Raw genomic sequence first — 20,221 nt, forward strand, 5'->3', positions numbered from 1 at the left:
GTGCCTGGTGAAAACATCACCTTCATCAGGGAAAGGGCAAACCTTAGTCAAATTAAGAATGAAGTTACACATTTCATGTGAGTGTTCTCAGTGTTGACAGGCTAGTGATACAGTAGTTGAACTACTTATAGGACCACTCTGCCACTATAAGTCGATCAGTACGAAATACTTTATTGAAATGTGTTAGATTTTTGTTATCAATCTATTTTTTAATTTTAATTGTACTATTTTATTTATTTTGTTTAATATAACAAGGATGTGGAGTCCGAACAGGGTGAAATTTGGGTCAAAGGGAGGCAATTTATTATACCCCTGTTTAACTCCACATACTTGAAATTCCCTCAATGTTAGGATTTTCATCTACTTGGATGTTCATGTTTGTACATTTTTTTTTAATATCAGATGTATACTAGCTAATATTGACTATTATTTAGAGCTCTGTAATAAAAAAAAAATAAATGTAAGCAGAGCTCTAGATAATAAGTATGCAGGGTGGGAGAAATCTTGTCATTAACAATTGATTTGCTGAAATTTTTAAGAAAGGGGATTTATTGGAAATGCATCTGATATATTTAATGTATAAAACTATATTTAAAAAAAAAAGATGTTAAGATGATGAGGAGAGTCACCTTGTCAGCCGGGAGAGCAGCTCTAAGGGAGATGGTCAATTTAATCTTCACCAAGTCTGAGGCTTTACCATGAAAAATATGTGGTAAGTTTATATATTCCACAAATTTTATGGTAATAATATATATATAGGCATTTAACATTATTTTTTAAGGGTTCTTTTCTATCAGTGTTTGATTTTTAGAGTATCTAGTCTTACATTTGTTTTCTGTCCGGTATTGAGTGACCTGTGTTGGATAGAAACCAACTGTGTGCAAGTTATTATCAATGAATTTGTAAACTTATTTGGGTCGAACAAATTTTTATGCATAGTCTGTAACTGTTTGAATATTGAATTGATATAGAATCATTTTCATAAAAGTGTGGACAAGACGATTTCTTGGCGCTCTTATGTTATCTATTGACTGGGTCAGATAAGGTGAAAGTTTGTCTGTAATGCCCACTTGTCACATTGAATGTGTTATAGACATTTAAACTGGGCTCGCCAAAGGTTCTAAATGCCTACATCAAATAGTACGAATTACTAACAGAGGACTAAACCTTGTGTGTTGATTTAAATGTTGAATAATTATTTTCTTTTTTTCTTCTCTTGTGCCTACATGTACTTTGCTCTTTTATTCTATTTAAATCCCTATTGGAAGGCCTCTGACAAAAGGTACTGTAAATTCAGAAATTATTGCGTGCAATTATTAACAAATAAATTTGGTGTATTTACTGTCTTTTGATTGGTTAAAAGTATTAATTTTATTTTCAATGTTGTCAATTTTTATGGCGACACGCCCACTCTGACGTTGTATATTCATACGCCAACATCTGTGTACGTTGTTATGGTTAATATAAATTATATAAAAAGTTCTTTGAGCCTTATTTTTGATAGAAATTTATTTATATTGAATGGCTATAATTTATTTGGAATTCATTGAATCATAAAAATTAATTTTTGACTCTTCACATTTTACATAATCCGCTTTGCGGATTATTCAATGTGAAGAGTCAAAAATTAATTTTATGGTTCAATAAATTCAAAATAAATAATACTATTCATTAATTGCAATATTGTAATTTTAGACTAAAATGCGATTTTAATTTTTGCGATATTTAGAAAAATCCTGTTTAATTCATATAAAAAAATTCAAAATGCTAGTTTAAATTATTGCCAATACAACCATATTGCATTTTTCGCAATAATAAAACATTGCAATAGTTTTTGAATTTACAGTAATTGAGTTAGTATTATTACCAACATAAGTATTGGGGTTGTCTATGCTGTTATGAAAATGATTTTAAGAACCATCAAAAGAGATTTGTCTTATACATATACGTGCACTTGCACAAGGTCAATTTCTATCTCTTAGCAGTTTAAAGTTTATATAGTGAAGATGATAATGTATAATGGGTTTTAATAAATGAAACATAGCATTATTTTGTTAGTCTTCTTAGAGACAGATTGATCTGTAAAACAAGTAATTATTTTTTTATTTTTTTTATATTTAGGTTGTTATAATGATGATGTTTTCATGGTGTTGGGAGTAAGACTTGGATGTCTGATATTGTTAACATGTCGGTAGGTAATCAAGCATCTTTTTAGTAATATAATATTTGAAATCAATTTCATAAGGTTCTTTTCATACCAAAAAAATAATTTTACACTGATGAGATACCGGTTGAATTTTTTTGGTAAATATAAAACTTGAGTTTATAATTCAGAATACCAAATATTTTTTCCATGATTTTTTGTTATCCTAGTGCAATTTTAAATTTAGTATGTGTAATAATTTTTTTTAGGAAAGTTTAGTATGACTACTTTTATATTCCAGGTTAGCATCAGGTTTCCATTGGGTTACTTGCTGAGATAAAGCTGTTATAAGGTGAGAACTTATTCGTCCACATACAACTTTAATGTTTTTATGTTATAGTGTGATGAATGTCACTAAATAGATTTCAATATATATACTTTTTTTTAATTTACAATTAAAAAAAAATCAGTATTCAATCTTTTCATTTTAAAATAATGTACCCTTTAAAGCAGATACTAGATATGAAGAAGATATATGAAGGGGAGATAACAATTAAAAAACAATTTTATAAGGGGATTTCTTATCTTAAAGATGCTACGTCATTCCAGAATAGATTATGGTTAAAGCTTGATAAGTATTTCTTTGGACTTAATCAAGATATATATCTTTGTGCTGTTTATATTCCCCCTTTTTCATCAGCACATTATGATAGTGACTTAGAAAATCTTGAAAATGAAATTAGTTCATTTTCTATTGAAGGACAAATTATTTTAATTGGGGATTTTAATTCTAGAACTGCAATGAAAGCAGATTACATAGAAAATGACTCAGATGAAATAAATAATTTTGATGGTATTGACCTTCTTCCAGAGAGCTATATAACTGATATTGAAATCAGAAGAGTAAACCAAGATAACACTTTGAGTACATTGGGGAATAAATTACTTGAATTATGTTCATCCTCAAGGCTACGTATACTCAATGGCCGTTTTTTGGGAGATTCCCTAGGATATTTTACTTATATGTGTAATACTGGGTTCAGTACAGTTGATTATGCCATTGCAAGTGAGAGTCTCCTGCCTGAGGTAAAATACTTTAAAACAAATGACTTTACATATTTATCAGATCATGTTCAAATAAACATATATGAATTAAATTGTTCTATTATATCAGATACATGTATGAAGAAATGTCTAGATGAAAAGAGATGGCATTTGATTAAATCATACAAATGGACAGAATTGTCATTTTCAAAATTAATTGATGTTCTATCAACAGAAAATGTTAGAAAGGAAATTTACGATTTAGAGATGCAACATTTTGATAGCAATAAACTAGGCGTTGATGGTGCAACTGAAAAACTTACAAAAATTTTACAAAATATTGCAGAAAATACATGTAAAGGCATATCTAAACCAACTAAAAAGAAAAAGAAAAAAATTAAACAAGTATGGTCAGATAGTACAGTATATGAAACAAAAAGACAAACTATAAAGGAAATAAAATCAAGAATAACTTAAATGACAAAAGTTTAAAACCTAAATATTTTGAATTATGTACAAAACTAAAAAAAAAATGATTACACAGAAAAAGTTTGAATATCACCAAAAACTTTATAAATCACTTTCAGATAATTTTAAAAATAATCCATAAGAATACTGGAATGTTCTAAAGGCATTAAAAAAAGAAACCAAATATTGAAGAAGATATTCCTGAAATTTTAATGAATGAAAATAAAATCATAAAACATTTTCAGGATCAGGGTACACCAACATCATATGATAAAACCTTTGTAAATAAACTGGAACGTGAATTAAACATTCTAGAGGATAATATTGAATTGAATATGGAAACTGATGCACCAATTACATTTGCTGAGGTAAAACTGGTCATTTCAAACCTTAAAGTAAACAAATCAGCAGGTCCAGATAGAATTGTGAATGAAATACTCAAACATTCACAACCTGTGATAATTAATTCTATTGTAAAAGTTTTTAATTTGATTTTAAAGACAGGTAATTATCCAGATTCATGGAAATTATCTTTCATGATCCCTTTACATAAAAAAGGTGACAAGTTAGACCCTAATAATTATAGAGGAATTTCTCTTATAAGTAATCTACCAAAACTTTTTAATGCCATATTGAATAATAGGCTAATCAAGATTGTTGACAAACAATTAAGTGATTGTCAGTTTGGTTTCAGAGAAAATCACAGAACAGCTGATAGCATCTTTTTATTGAAGTCCTTGATTAAGTGAGCAGCTAAATGAACATATAAATTCGCCTTTTTCACAAGATGAAATTCTTCAGTGCATTAAGAAACTGAAGAATGACAAAGCTTGTGGAGAAGACGAAATTATAAATGAATACATAAAATCCACATCAAGCCATTTTATATGTATTTATGAGAAACTTTTTAATATTATATTCAATAAAGGCATAATTCCACAAAGTTGGCTAATTGGTACTATTAAACCTGTATATAAAAATAAAGGCGACTCTAAAGATCCAAAGAACTATATAGACCAATCACTATTGTTAGTTGCTTGGGAAAACTATTTACTGGAATACTAAATAAAAGACTAAATGATTTTTCAGATGAATTTATTATCATACAAGAAAACCAGAGTGGTTTTCGTCAAAAGTATTCTACTACAGATAATATGTTTACCTTATATTCTTTTTTTGAACTGTTGAAATGTAAGAAGAAGAAATTATACTGTGCCTTTGTAGATTTTGAGAAGGCATTTGACACTGTATGGCGAGATGGTTTGTTTTATAAAATGCTATTGAATAATATAAATGGTAAGATGTATAATGTTGTATTGAATATGTACAGTGATATTAAATCTCGTATATCATATAATAATTGTAATTCGGAATACTTTGCTTGTGACAATGGTGTAAGACAAGGGGAAAACTTATCACCTTTCCTATTTTCTTTATTTTTGAATGACTTAGAAAATTTCTTAGTCAGTAAAAATATCACAGGACTTAAAACTATTTCAGAAGATCTGGAAAGAGAATTAGAAATATATTTAAAGTTTTTTATTATATTGTATGCAGATGACACGGTATTGCTGGCCGAAACAGCACAGGACCTGCAGACTCAACTCAATGCCTTTCATGATTATTGTAAGGTTTGGAAATTGAAGGTAAACGTTGACAAAACCAAAGCTTTAGTGTTTGGTTTTGGACGTTTGCCAAAAAATCTCAGATTTTCTTACAATGACACTAACATTGAGATAGTAAAGCAGTTTAACTATTTGGGAATTATTTTTACTAAAACAGGGAATTTTAATATGACAAAAAAACATTTATCCGATAAGGCCTTAAAAGCCATGTACGAAGTCCTGAAAATGGGAAGGATGTATCAGCTTTCCATAAAATGTCAGCTAGATCTTTTTGACAAAATTGTCAAGCCCATTCTGTTGTATGGGTGCGAAGTATGGGGTTTTAGTAATAATGAGGTATTAGAAAAGATACATTTAAAATTCTGTAAATTACTTTTAAATCTGAAATCCTCAACACCAAATTATATGGTTTACGGGGAACTAGGTCGCCATCCGGTTGACATAGATATAAAAGTTCGAGCAGTATCATTTTGGGCAAATTTGATTTACGGCAAACAAGCAAAGTTTTCCTTTATATTGTATCAACTTTCTCGCCATATGAATGCTCATTATAATATGCAGACTAAATGGATTCTATTTGTCAAAAAAATATTTCAAGATTGTGGTTTTTCGTATATATGGGAAACACAAAATTTTATAGATAAAGATTGGTTAAAAACTGTTATAAAGCAAAGATTATTAGACCAGTTTCTTCAGAATTGGAATTCCCTTATTCAAAATTCGTCAAAAGCTATAAACTACAAAATTTTTAAGAAAAACTTGGAATTTGAGGAATATTTTAATATTTTGGACTTTAAAGATGCCGTTGTTCTTTGTCGATTTAGAACGACTAATAACAAATTGCCGATTGAAACAGGAAGGTGGCAAAACGTATTGAGAGAAAACCGTGTTTGCCATCAATGTAACAATCGACAAATTGGTGACGAATATCACTATATATTTGAATGTACTTTTTTCGATCAAAAACGTACAGAGTATTTATCCTCCTATTTTGTACAACGACATAATAGATTTAAATTCTCGGAACTTATGTCGAGTACACGGAAACCAGTCCTGAAGAAACTTTGTTTATTTATAAAAAATGTTAATACTTTTGTTTGTCCTCCTGGCTAGTGACTTCTGTAACCTCTCTCCTTGTTTTGTATATATTGTAAATAGTTATTGTTGTTATCTCTGTACTGATGTAATGCATTGGCTTTATGAGAAATAAAAAAAAAAAAAAAAAAAATTAATAAATATCTACATAAAGAGAAAAAAAAGATTTATGCCTGCTTTATAGATCTGAAAAAGGCTTTTGATTCAGTATGGAGAACTGCTTTACTTTATAAATTATGCAAAATAGGAGTTGGCAGGTCTTTTTACAGAGTTATAAAACAACAATACTTAAATACTAAATCATCTTTGAAATACAAAGATTATGTATCAGAATTTTTTAATATTGCTAGAGGGGTTAAACAAGGAGACACCCTGAGCCCCACTTTATTTAATGTCTTCATAAATGATATTGTAAAAAATTTTGAGGGAAATGATTCAAGTCCCCTTAAGCTTATAAATAGTAAGGTGGGATGCCTCCTTTTTGTAGATTATCTTTTGATCCTGTCAGAATCGAAAGAGGGTCTTCAAAACAATTTAAATAATGTTAAATTATATTGCAACAAATGGCAACTCTCTTTAAATACAAACAAAACAAAATCCATGATTTTCAGTCAGTCAAAACAAAATGGTGAAACACCTCATATTTACTATGAGAATGAAGCCATAGAGAGCGTATCAGAATATTCATTTTTGGGAATGTTGATAAAATGTAATGGAAATTTATCACAAAGTACCTTAGAGCTGACAAAAAAGGCAAAAAAAGTATTTTTTGCAATAAAATCCTATACTAAATCATTGAATAATCTACCTATAAAAGTAGCAAATAACCTTTTTGATTCTTTAGTAAAACCAATTATGACCTATAATTCAGAAGTAACATATTTGGATACATATATTTCTTTTCATAGAGCCAAAAACAGAGCCTTATCTTCAGGAAAACAAATTAATCAACTTGATTTTACAGACAAAACCCCTATTGAAAATATGCATCTTAAATTTTGTAAATCTACTCTAGGAATAAGAAAAAATGCATCCAATTTAGGAGCAAGAGTTGAATTAGGAAGATTGCCTATAGAATGTTTTATTAAAACACAAACCCTTTTATATTTAGCTAGACTATATAATAATAATATTAATCCATTGATAAAGGAAGCTTTTTCTCTAGCACAGTCTCTAGATTTGACTGGAACTTATTCATGGTATACATATGCAAAAAATATTGTTGAAGAGACTAATATTGACCTTAATATTTTTTCTAATTGTAAGGACATAAAAGATGTAAATAAAATAAAAAACGATATAAAGTAAAAAATGAAAAATAAATATGAAGATTTAATTGAAACTAAATTTGAAAGCATTGATGATAAAAGTAAATTTTATCTATATAAAAAACTTAAAAAGGATTGCAAACTAGAATCTTATCTAAATATATCTAATTTTTAGATAAGGAGATTGATCACTAAATTTAGACTAAGTGATCACTCCCTCTTAATTGAAAAGGGGAGATATTTTAAAATCCCAAGAGAGGAACGACTTTGTCATAAATGTAAAATACTAGAGGATGAGAAACATTTTTTACTCTATTGTGATTATAATAAAACACTAAGAAATGCCTTTTTTGAACACATATGTACTGAAAATAATAACTTTAATAATTAAAATGAAGAAGAAAAAATTCATTATTTACTAAATCCATCAATGCCTTTACAAACAAATAAGTTAGGATCCTTCTTGAAAAAGCCATTAGAACTGAGGGCAGGGGACTCAACAACTTTGTTTGTTTTTATAAATTTTGATGCTATTTTTATTGTTTGTTTGTTTGATATGTATGTATATATGTTTATTGTGTTAATACATGTTGGTCGCAAACTGTAAAGTTTATAAGACAATAAAATATTTGATTTGATTTGAATAAAATCGGATATTTTTGATACTACATGTATATATTTTTGAGTAATCAATATAAGTAATAAACAAATTGTTTAACATACACTGATATCTGTTTCTTTATTCCCGTTAGATTATTTTAAAATTAAGAATCATTAATTGAAATTTAACTTTGTTTCTTTTTCAGTCGAAAGAGTTGCTGTTGCTGCCTTCCTTGTATGGTAAAATCCTCAGACTACAATCCTGCAAACCATTGGATGAACTGTTGCTATCTTTTGTAAAAAAAATCAGCAGATATTTGTCTTATAAGCAGAATGAATTGTAAATGCAATTAATTTTTAATGCTTTATTATTCAAATTATAAATATTTATTTCATTATTTTTTCTTGCATTCAATTATTGTTTTGTGATTGAAGAAATATAAAAAAAAACTGTGAAATTATTGTTATTTGAGAGGTCCCAAAGGTATGATGTATGGTTTCACAAGATACCCATAAGACTTGCTTCAGTTTACATATATTTTTTAAGTTATGTACACTGGTTAAGAATAATAAGTCCTTTGTAAAATGATTTTTTCTGGTTAGAAACCAATTAAGTAGGACTTTGATGGCCAAACACTAAAAGGGAATAAAACAAATCCCCTATTAAGCAATTTAAGTACTGAGTTTTTGGTGCAATATGAACTAGAAATAAAAATGTTTAGTTAGATGGTTTGTTTTGACTCTGCATTCTTTACATTCATACAAATTAATGGCTGTCAGTTTTATTTATTAGTTTTGTTTATATATTATAAATGCATTATTCAGCATCTGAGACCACTCAAGTGAAAATAATTACATAGTTTTTGCAGTTTGTCATATTTTCTCATTTTTGTGTGATTGATTTCTATATTTTTTCTCATTTATGATTATTTATATTTTAATGTTTGATTTTTGAGGCTTGTACTCAGTTTCTAAACAATTACCTCCCCCTCCACATGTATAACCAGGATCCTGTAAAAGAAGTTTTGATTTTGAAGGATAGATGGATGATTAAAAATGCAAGATTTTTTTAATGTGCTAGTTCATAATGTAAAAGTCTGCACAAGACATCTAACCCTACCTGAACACATTATTCTGACTTCCAGCTGACCAGTCTTTGCTCCTACTCCGAATTGCTGAATGCTTAGCAGGGGAGCATCAAATACCAATTTTCAATTCTTTGATATGACCCAGGGCAGGACCAAATCCCATGCCCATCTGCACTCATGTTAGCATAAAAAGGTTATTAAAGAAGATTTATCTGTCTGTTTGTTCTTCATCATCTCTCATCCACAGCCTATAAACTATTGGAAGGTTTTCATTTAAACTTTCAGATTATCTTCTGTATCTAATGGCTGTGTGAATTTTATTTTGTTATAATGAAATTTTGGGGTTCTCAATTGTAATGAATGGACCTAAGTATTTGGAAAAAAGGGAAAGAAGCTTCTCATACCACCATTTTATCATGTGAAGGATAGGTTGGTTCAAATATATTTGTTTTTAATCATGTTTTTAGTAGTTAAATCTCATTATGACAAAATTTTAATGACTAAAATTCAAAATTAATTTGGGGTTCACACTGATATATATTACCACTATAGCTTTAATGTAAATTTTATAAGGCTTTGCTATAACAAGATTTGTGTTTTATCTGGTTTTATCTGATTTTAGTGGATTTTTATGTGATTTTATTTGTTTTTACTGTCAAATCTTGTTATACCAAGCCTTAGTATGATTGAGTTTATATATTTTGATTATACATGCAATTCAAAATATAATAAATTTACATAATGAGATCAGACATTTATTATGCTTTTAACTCTTCTTAGTGGATATAGAAAAATGAATGAACATAAATATTGAAGTGGCTGTTGAAGATTGACCAAATTACAAGATTTATAAATGCAGAATCTTGCTCTAACTAAATCTATGTTCTTATCAGCTGAACCAACCTATCCTTCAATATGAGTAATAAAATTTTATAAATGGAAAAGACCATTCTTCGATTGGGGAACCTTTGGATGTGAAAAAGATGTACACAATGCCAACAAATACTGAAGATTATTTGAAAGTTTAGGCAAAAACAATTCAATCCTTTAATTGTGATTAGAAGTTGTAGACGGATGAGCAAACAGATGATATACTTGCTTACTATGGCACATTTCCTAAAGGATATGGACTATGGGTATGGGTTTTGCTCATGGTTGAAGGCTGTAGGTGACTGATAGTTGATAAATTCTATGTCATTTGGTCTCTGGTGGAGAGTTGTCTCATTGGCAATCATATCTCATCTTTTTATTTTATATGAAATAATTACTTATTACTTCCTGGGCAATAAGTTCTGGTTCCAAGAAAATAATAAAAAAAAATATTTATATCATACATGTATTGTTAAATAACTATCCTACTTTGATATAAAGAATTGACTTTGGTTAGAAATTGGAGGAATTATAAAGAAACTTTATATACAATATAAGAGCTTGGGGTTATAAATGTTTAATGAAATGCAGTTAACTATTTCCTTGGTGATCTAATAATTTTTGCACAGCTCACGATATTAGTTTATTTAAATAACCCAGTAAATAAATTGAATACACCTCAAAAAAGAATTTGATTCATGTATTTTTATGCATTTTTTATCTTAGTATTTACCATTGTATTCCTTGTTATATTTGTAAATGCCTCTTCGTATGTGACAAACTGAGGATTCATATATTTTATGGAATTATATAAATTTATTTTAAGTTTGGTATTTAAAAGTATTGGAAAGCACCAAGATTAATATTGAGCAAAAAAAAATATTCCTTTAAGACCTAAGGATATTAAAATTTTAAGACATGTATCTCAGAACAGAATTGATTTTCTAAATTCTATTTAAACAGCTAGTCTGGGAACTGGTATCAAGAAACTAAAAAGAATCCTCAGCGCTGTCAGTTATTTTGTATAATTGTAATATTTAACCAATGATACCTTACCCATGATGCAGTTCCTTTTCCTCCTTTTACTTATAAAGGGACTAAAAACTTATTATTATTACAATTTCTTTGGTATTTGTACACACTTGATGGAGCAGAATGGGTCTGGTTTCATTTGGGTATTTTATATTATGATGCATGATAATGATATAAATAAATAGGTAAATAAAAATTTAATTGAGAAAACCTATCTTATATTTTATTTGAGTCTGAATGACAAATAAAGGGGGAAGAGGTTTCTGTGGTCAAGGGTAACTCACAGCTGATTTATTGTATGGTATGGACGAAGTTGAAAAAGCGAGGCTTGGGCATGCTTTTTCTATAAGCAGCAGCTTCAACAATGTATTTGATTGTGATAAGTTCAAGTTAAAGAAAACAACTAGTGGTAGGTCAATGATATTTGGTATGCAGTTATATAAGCATTGAAACATCTTATTTCTAAGGAGATTATTTTGCTTCTCTCCCTCAGTCATAGTCGACTTAAAACAATTAGTTTACATGTATAAGTTTGTGATTAGGTCAATTGAAAGGGAACTATAAGTGGTATGTCAATGATATTTGGTATACAGATGTATAAGCATTGACAAATCTCAGTTCCATAGAGATTGTTCAGCTCCAGCCTCAGTCATGGTTTATTGACTGAATGTTTTGCATTATTTACATGTGATTTGTGATTAGATCAGTTTAAGATGAGTGACTAATATCTGATATTTGGTATGCAGTTGTATTTGCATTTGCAAGTCTCATTTTCATAGAGATTATTTGGTCCCACTTCCTTATCATGGTTCATGGACTTTGAAACTTTCACAGTTTAACAAGGAACCAATTGATAAGTCAATGGTGTTGGGTATGCAGTTTTATAAGCATTAGCATTTCCATGGTGTTTTTATTTTGCCCTGAACCATCAGTCATGGTTCATTGCATACATAAGTTTAAATATTGCAATTCAATTTCAACATTTGCATTATACCACCAAAAAACGCAAGACACATCTCTATGTCAACAGTTTATATTTCCATCTCTCGGTATCTTTCAACATCATGTTTTGAGTTTTAAATGTCACAGAAACTTCTTTGCTAGTTTAAACAAGACTTGACACAAATGATACTTAGGAATTACATGACAGAAATGTTCATTGGACTTGCTGATTACCTGATTGGCTGCCAAGTCTTTAAATAGATCTAGAATTCTAAAATGATCTAGTTTATATAAAGGCTCATCAGATACAAAACACAGGGATACAGATCTAGCAGTGGATGTTCCTGATATAAAACTTCATAATCCAGACTGAAGAAAATGAGTTAATCCATATCTTGTATGCAGTTGCCTTATGGTCTGGTTTAATCTGGCATATGAACATTATCTTGATTCCATTTTTAAGGGTATTTGTACATTATTTGTTTTCAAATTAATTTGACAGTTTTTATGTGTAATAAGGACAATTACTTCTCTTATGGTTATTGCCTGTGATCTATTTCTCACATGAAGAGATATATTTTGTATCACATTGCATGGATTGGGATGAGAAAAAGGTTTACGAAAAATTTGTTAATTTGAGTGGCTTATCCTGCACCATTTGGTCATCATTTAGGATCCATGATTTGGTCTGTTCTCGGTCAGATTCTCTAGGTCAACAATGTATGGTGTACAGAATGATTGTAATGTGAATATGATTGTCTGATGAGATACATTTGACCTTGGCCTTTTTTTGAAGTGTGGTCAACATAAAGTTTTTATAGACTGCAACACTTTTGCCATTTTATAATGGTGTGGATATGTCGTCATTGTGGTCTGTAGACATATGTTTTCCAGACAATAACTCGAGGATAAGTGTATAGATCTCAAAGAAATAAAACCACAAGGTCCCATACCACAAAAGGAAGGTATGAATTGAATTTGGGGTTATTGCCCTAACAGTTTAGGAATAAAGGTTAAAAAAAAAAGATTTTCCAGGGTTTCCAGACCATAACTTGAGAATAAATCCATGGATTTTTATGAAATTATTATACAAGATTTCAAACCAAAAAGGGAAAGTTTAAATTGATTTTGGTGAGAATGGCCCAAACTGTTTATGAATTAGGAACCAAACAAACACCAATACTTTGTATACATTATTTGTTTCTTGACCAATTTCAATTTCGATGAGAATCATGTACTCTTCGGGTTCTTTAATAGAGTATCTAGCTGAATGGATGTTCGGATTGGGCAATACTGTGTTGTATGATATATCAGGTTACAAATTTTGCAAGCATTGAACGAAGACCGTTCTGTAAGTAAGGAAAAGATACCACGGTCGCGAAGACTCTGATCCACTTTAACTTGCTTTTCACTCAGAAGAGCTGCTGCTTTAGCTGTAAATATTTTATGGAATCATAAAACTTTATATCGTAGAAAAGGCATCTATCTCTTCCCTACGTTCTGGGTAGGCACTACACATTATTCTTTTATAATTCCCAAATGCCTAAATGAATTCTTGAATGGAAAGATGTCTACTTAATATGGGTATGGTCTGTTTGACACATTAACTTGAACCCCATTTCGATTACAGAATGACTCAAGGGAGCTTAAAAATTGGGAATAAGGAGAGTATAATTGTTTAAATCTATTTCACAGATTTTAATGATAAACTTCAACGGTACCAAGATGCAAATTTTATGCAGTAATATAGAAGTTCTGGTAAAACCAAGACATTGCCGAAGAAGGATATAATAATCTATGATCAAAATAAAGAAATCCTATGTCGTAATAATGATATTAGATGTCATAGTTATAGTTATGCAGTAATAACGACATAAGATTGTCGTAATAACAAATATGATAGAAATGAACCATCAACAACCACTGAACAGGGACTTTCTATACTAGTTAGTATAGACTGTCCCTGCACTGAACCACAGGCTTCTGACTAGGGACAGGTACATAGAGAATGTGACAGGGTTAAACATGTTTGACCCTTCCCTAACCTGGGACAGCACAACTCAAGAACATACTTTACAAAAGAATAAACGAAAACCAAATATAAGAAACAGCAATAAACGACAACCACTCAATTACAGGCTCTTGACTTGGGACAGACCAGAGACATATATGTGTATATATAAGGCCGTACTTTGACCTATAATGGTTTACTTTTACAAATTGTGACTTGGATTGAGAGTTGTCTCATTGGCACTCATACCACATCTTCTTATATCTATATATGTTTCTGGACAGACATATATTGAATGTGGCGGGGTAAAACATGTTTTTAAGGCGCCAACCCTCCCCTAACCTGCGCCAGTGGTGTAACAGTACAACATAAGAACAAACTATAAAAATCAGTTGAAAAAGGGCTTAAATCATCAGATCGATACAAAGCAGAGAAACATCTAACAAAATGGCAGGGTATTTATACATCCCTCTGATTGTTTCTGTAAATTTTTTTTATAACTTTAAAAGACTAGAGGACACTTTATAGCTTGACATATAGTATAAACACCATTCAATGTGTGAACCTTATAATGATGTATTTCTTATTTGTAAAAGTGGTAATAATTTAAAAGCGCAATATCATAAATATTGACTGAGACATAAAAAGTTATATAGGAATCAATGATACGTACATGAAAAGTAAAAAAGTTATAAAGGAATCAATGATATGTACATGAAAAGTAACTCTTTGTTCAATCTCATATCTTAGTTATATAGGGAAATAGATTATTGTACTTAGATATCAAATATATAGCTATCTCCTTTTTTTATCAAAAGTGGGCATATACCACTATAAGATTCACACGACACAGTTCTGTCTATTGTTGAAGATTGTAAGTTGACATCTAGATGTCTTTTGGTTAGTATTGTTGTTGAATTGCTGTCTTATTGACATATCCCCCTCATCTCCTTTTATTCAAATCCATGATGGCATTTTTTTCCACATTGGAAGCTAAGTACCAATCGGAATATTCAGAGATTGCTATGACTTCTGACAGGTTCTTTAAGGAAACTTTGTGAAAAAACAATGCTATAATACTGTTAAAATATTTTATACCTTTATTCTGTTTGGAACATAAACTGTAATTCTTTTTTTCATATGCAATATTTCCAGAATTAAACAAGTATAATAAAGAACTTCTATTTCAAGACAGTAGAAACCTAGAGTCAGCGTCTGTGCACATATGAGTAGCCATAATTTGTAAACTCAATATATATAATAGAATAAATTTGTGAATTTTTATTAGACTTGGTTCATATAATCAATCACCTCTAAGATGATAAATATCAATAACATCAAACAAATCTGAATATAAAAATAAAAACAATCAATACAATGGATTTCATATATATTTATGTATATAGTTATGCAAAACTTTATACAATAAAGTTGTTTATACATTTGAGTTTTGGAGCTTTTCTTTTAACAAAGTATTCAATGTTTTTAATCTGTTCAAGATTTTATTATACAGGTAAACTTGTCGTGAGAGGTTTGATAGTAAATTCTAAGTGTGGCGTAGAATTATAAAACATGAGGTTTGCATTTAAAAATGGAAAAAAATCAACTGTCGAAAATAACTCCAATCCTAAATAAAACCTGTTGTTCAATCATTTTTTTTTAACATCAAATGGATTAACCATATAAATAAAACAAAATGATATAGACAAACAGTGATTGAATCCATTCATTTCTTTTGTACATAAATGTAATGCCCTTTGTTCATACTTAAAATCATCGAATTTTAAAAAATTGTTCCAGAGTAAAATTGGAAATTAAATTATCTCCATAATAAAAGCCTATTTTTTCCCAATACAGACATTTCCTTAATCCTGTATTTAACATAAAAATCATAATTCATACATACCTGAGTTATTCCCCTTCCTGAGTTTGATTAATTAGTTTTTGTTTGCTTTATGTCAAGTGGCAAATATTTCCTTCATATGCAGAATAGTTTTCATCATATTTTTAACTGTATGTAAAGTTTCCTTACCAAAATCTTATTTGAAAGCTGAGAAATTTTGTATACAGTCAAACCTGCTATAAAGGTCACCTACCTCTAATAAGTGAAAACCTCTCGTGTCAGGTCACCCTCTTACTGCCCCACTGTAGTTATAGCTATGTATTTAGACCATCAATTCAATGGACATCTCTATCATAAGGTCAGATTTCTATGGTCTAACAGTTGACATTTATACACAGGTTTGACTGTATTAATTAAAATGCAATCTTCTCACCCTTACTCTTCATTGCAGAAAACCATAATCAGGAAAGATAATAATTCACATTAAATCAAAATTTTAGATTACATCTAAATTCAAGATTTCTATAGGACTTACTGAAACAAGAATATAATTTGAATGTGCACAAACTATCACCTGTTATATCATCTCTCACATTTCGTTATTATGTAAATTTCTATAGACCACCTTATTTTTATGAGAGCCTTCTTTACATGAATCTCTAATGGAGGAAAAAAATCGATAAAAATAAATTGTTCCAAATATGTAAAACTTGGATTTCTTTTATAGGAATATACATCAAAAAATTAGGAAATCAACAAAATAGACCAACTCAATATAGTCATCTAGAAAGAGATAGACAAAAAAACTTACATGTAGTTTAAAATGATGAGTTAATTTACAGTACAATATGTCAATTTTTACAAATTTATTCCCCCAATTAAGTTTTGACAACTATATCAGTTTGAGGACAGCAAAAACTATCCAGCTCTTTTAAGTCATGATGATTTACATGTAATAACTGGTTTGAGTTTTTGAACTCTTTTATAGAAGTCAATAACTTGGAGAGGTGTAAAAGCTCTGTTTTAAGTTTAGGAAATTACAATTTTCCCCAGTTAAGGCAGATTTCCAGATGTATCTCAGTTGGGGGCCTCATATTGCTATAAAAACAAGCATTCTGTGAGTATTGCATGGCAATACATAGTCCCCTACCGGTTAAAAATTCATTGTAATGGAACGAAATTCTAACTTGATCTATAACTTGTCATGGTGTAAACTACATAAAAATATCAAGTCAAAATCCTCAAGCATGACGAAAAAACTGTTGAAAACTGATTATTTAAGTGAATATGTCCAAAGACCATAACTCTGCACAAAATCATCAGACCGGAACAAAATTCCAATTTGTCAGATCTGTAACTTGTCATGATAAAACTATATACTTATTATCAAATCAATATCTTCAAGAATGACCAACAAACCTACCACTAAATTCTTCAAACAATTTACCAAAGAAAAGGAAAATAAAACAAAATTTCATTTTGTCTTTTAAAAATCTTTTAAAAAATGAGTTATTTCCCTTTGAACAGAAATCTACTAATTAATAAGTATTTCACAAAAATTTAATTCTAGGGAAAGGGCTTTAACTGAACAAAGAGAAAAGCTAAAATCATGAAATTTGAACTTGACCTGTAACTTGTCATGATAAAACAATAAACCAAATATCAAATCAATATCTTCAAGCATGAAGAAAAAAAGTCTAGAAAACTGATTTGCCGTACTGACAAATGGACAGACAGACAGACAGACGGACGGAGTGCAAACCTAAAGTCCCCTTCGACTTCGTCGTAAGGGGACTAATAAAATATGAATCTTGAGAAGAGATATAACAGTTACGGTAAAGGACTTCTGAATATACCGTTGATTCTTTGTTATTCGTGGGGTACCAATTTTCGTGGATTTCGTGGATATATGTGAACTATGAAATTTAGCTTTCAACAAAGTACAAATTTCCTATTAACTGGCATGCAGACTTTGGCAAAACCATGAATGAATTATCTTTCAAAAAATAAAAATTTTCCCCAATCCACATACATTGATACCCACAAAAATAACTGAATCCACAGAAATGATTTGGACTGTTTAGTTGTAAAAAAAATTTAACATTATCAGAATCATAGGAATTGATCTTGGAAATAGATGTACATAACATTTTACTGATAGACAATGCTATAAAAATAATAAAAAAGAATTAAATTCTATGAAAAACAAACACAGGCAACAAATAAAAAATATATGTAAATGCTCAGCATCCATTAAAGCACTAACAACTTTTCTACTTTACTAAAATATTCTCAAAGAATTGTTTGATAGCGAAATACTCTTGGAGATTAGCACTGGTGTGAAAATACAAAAAAGTGTTTTAAATGCTAATTATATAGCCGTGTCTTTCCAAAAGCAAGAGTTTGACTCTTAAATTATATATGAGTTTTCTTCCCTTACATTGATACTACTGTTCTTTTTACAAAGAAGATTGCAAAATTGACAATTTTAAAATAAACATGGAAGAGAAATGTGCTCAAAATTTATCAATCAAACAATGATCACAAGATAAGCTAGAATTACTAAGAAAATAAGCTTAAAACTCTGAAAATCTAGCCACCTAAATGATGATGTTGACTTTGACAATACTGTGATGATTGATCATATTTACAATGAAAATAATGATATAAATTGTTTACAATAAACATTTTATATAAAGCTTTGTACTGTATACATCTTCTTTGCAAACATCACAAACCAGAGATCCATTTATATATGATACAGGCACGGATCCAGCCATTTTGAAAAAGGGGGATTCCAACCCCGGGAACACCATGAAACCTTTCACATAATATTTAAAAAAAAAATCAACAACAAAATAGGAGGGGAACCCCTTTACACCCCCTGGATCTGGCAATGTGATATTTACACTTTAAATATGTACAAGATATTTACATAATAAAGATATATATGATATATACACATTAAAGACATTATATGATATTTACACATTAAAGAAAATAAGATATTTTAAAATCTAATATTCAAGGCTTGCCAAGTTAATGCTAGTGCCAGCGAGAATGAATATTGGATCATAGAGGTAGAAACAGTAAAAAAACATGCTATTATTCATTTTCCCATTATAAACCTCAGAATTTTAACAAACAAATGTACACTTCCAAGTAAACCTTTATTGCAGGCCTTTATGAGAATGATTAATACATGTATAAAATTGATTTCAATTTCAATTAAATGTGCACTAGTTGTTTTTGATAAAAAAAACTTCAATTTTGATAATATTTACACTAAATATCTTATATAAAAAAATTGATTTTAACTTCAATAAAAATTTACATTAAAAATCTTTGATAAAAAATAATATTTCAATTTCAATAAAATTTACATTACTGTAAAATTTTGTATAAAAAAATATTGATTTCAATTTAAAACAAAATCATACTTAATATCTTTGATATCAAAAATTTATATCAATATAAAACTTTCCATCAAATATCTTTGAAAAAATATTGAGGCACATATAGGAAAAATATATGATATTATGTTTTAATACTTTATAAATGTGCCCTATTAGTAATTACCAAAATCAAAACACTTTCACTCACCAACCATAATTTTACTTCCAATCTTTAAGTCAATGATAAAAATTATCAAAGTCCCTTATCTAAACAAAAAGGTAACAGTGTTCATTAACACAGAAGACAAAAACATGCAGGAAGAATTTCAAGGGAATAGTTGACTTGACCACAGTATCTATCATGGGTTGGCATTTGTGAAATTTATGTATTTTGACTATAAGTAAAATAACAATAACAGTCCTATTTTTTTTCAAAGTATGACTGTAAAAACATCATTTTCATACTTTTTCATACATAAAGTAGAATGCAATATACAATGTATATATATATATGAAGGTATACACATATTGTAAATTTCAATAAAAATAACAATAAACCACTTTAAGGTTCATCATAAACCCATTTGCAAAATGACCGTGTTTACACCACAAGATTTCTTCTGATTTCCAACAAACCTGTGCAAATGAATATGATTTAAGGCCTTCAGGACCTTGATATATAGAAGTTAAATGTAGTTAAATTTTTTTTGTCTATTTTCAGAACAAATGTTGTGGTGTAAAACATGACCAATATTTGCTATTATTGGATTATGATGAACCTTATAAAGGCTTTCTCA

General features: G+C 29.3%; 1 long non-coding RNA gene across 1 annotated transcript; it reads left to right on the forward strand.

The window, feature by feature from the left end:
- The first annotated feature begins 2,450 nt into the window (after positions 1–2,450).
- Positions 2,451–11,447, forward strand: LOC127738875 (uncharacterized). Its single transcript, XR_008000203.1, has 2 exons — positions 2,451–2,495; positions 8,450–11,447. It is a non-coding gene; the product is annotated as an uncharacterized LOC127738875 (long non-coding RNA).
- Positions 11,448–20,221: the final 8,774 nt, after the last annotated feature.

This window comes from Mytilus californianus, unplaced genomic scaffold, assembly GCF_021869535.1.
Source record: "Mytilus californianus isolate M0D057914Y unplaced genomic scaffold, xbMytCali1.0.p SCAF_4, whole genome shotgun sequence".
NCBI lineage: Eukaryota > Metazoa > Mollusca > Bivalvia > Mytilida > Mytilidae > Mytilus > Mytilus californianus.